A 1,158-nucleotide genomic window follows, 5' to 3' on the forward strand; every position below is an offset into this window, starting at 1 on the left:
AAGGCTGAGTGGTACTGTATACTTCAGAATTCTTCTGGGCTGAATCTAGAGCTCTTGCCTGGTCAAAGGCAGCGGCTAAGTCGAGAGTTTTATTCTCCAATAAACGCTGCCTTATTATTGGTGATTGCAGGCCACTGATAAAAGCATCCCTGATGGACTCTTCACAATACTGAGCAGCTGTCACTGCTTGGAAGTGACAGTCCTTACCTAAAATTTTCAGTGCTTGAAAGTATTCCTCTAAGGATTCATCAATCTGCTGGCGGCGAGTTGCAAGGCGATAGCGTGCAAAGATTTCATTTGTAGGTTTAATATACTGAGACTTGAGGGTTTTGATAGCATCTTCGTAGGTATTACACTCAGAAATAGCCTCATATATCTTAGGTGACACAAAATTGATGAGCAGACTTAGTTTATCTAGATCTTCTTTAGGAAGGGCTCCCAAGAAGTTTTCGAAAGTCTTAAACCAGTGCTTCCATTCCTGAGCAGCCGTTGATAAGCTGGGGTCACAGTCTAGCCTCTCAGGTTTCAGTAAACGCTCCATGTTGTGATGTAGTCTAGCGCAGGATCACCACCAGGTAGCCCAGGATTCTATGTTCAATAAATTGTTGTGATAGAAACACAGGCCTTATCTCTAGGCTTTATTGAACATAGAATCTTCATAGTACTTCTGCAACAACAAAATATAATGACTAGTACATCTAATAATGGCTTCTACAGGGATGGTGATGTCTTGCATATGTCAAGAGAAAAGTTATAACTACAGGCCACATATTTAAACTCACCATGTAATCTGCATGACTAATGTATATATATATAAATAGAGGAGGAGAGAATCACACCGTGTGTTGGCGCCCATCACACACCAAACTGTTGTTGTTGTTAAGGGCCCCAAGAGGTGGTGCAGTATTATCCTGCTGCTGCTCCCCACAGGACCAGTATCACTACAATGTAATATATACAGACTTTGCAAAAGCCTTCGACAAGTGTGACCATGGCGTAATAGCGCACAAAATGCGTGCTAAAGGAATAACGGGAAAAGTCGGTCGATGGATCTATAATTTCCTCACTAACAGAACACAGAGAGTAGTAGTCAACAGGGTAAAGTCCGAGGCAGCTACAGTGAAAAGCTCTGTTCCACAAGGCACAGTACTTGCTCCC

At 42.5% G+C, this 1,158-nt stretch overlaps 1 long non-coding RNA gene across 1 annotated transcript; it reads right to left on the bottom strand.

Moving 5' to 3' along the window:
* Nucleotides 1-625: 625 nt before the first annotated feature.
* On the bottom strand, nucleotides 626-941 carry LOC138852384 (uncharacterized). The gene is made up of 2 exons (XR_011391716.1): nucleotides 783-941; nucleotides 626-667 (listed from the first exon to the last, which is right to left on the bottom strand). It is a non-coding gene; the product is annotated as an uncharacterized lncRNA (long non-coding RNA).
* Between the last annotated feature and the right edge of the window lie 217 nt (nucleotides 942-1,158).

The sequence above is a fragment of the Cherax quadricarinatus genome, chromosome 7, assembly GCF_038502225.1.
Source record: "Cherax quadricarinatus isolate ZL_2023a chromosome 7, ASM3850222v1, whole genome shotgun sequence".
NCBI classification, from domain to species: domain Eukaryota; kingdom Metazoa; phylum Arthropoda; class Malacostraca; order Decapoda; family Parastacidae; genus Cherax; species Cherax quadricarinatus.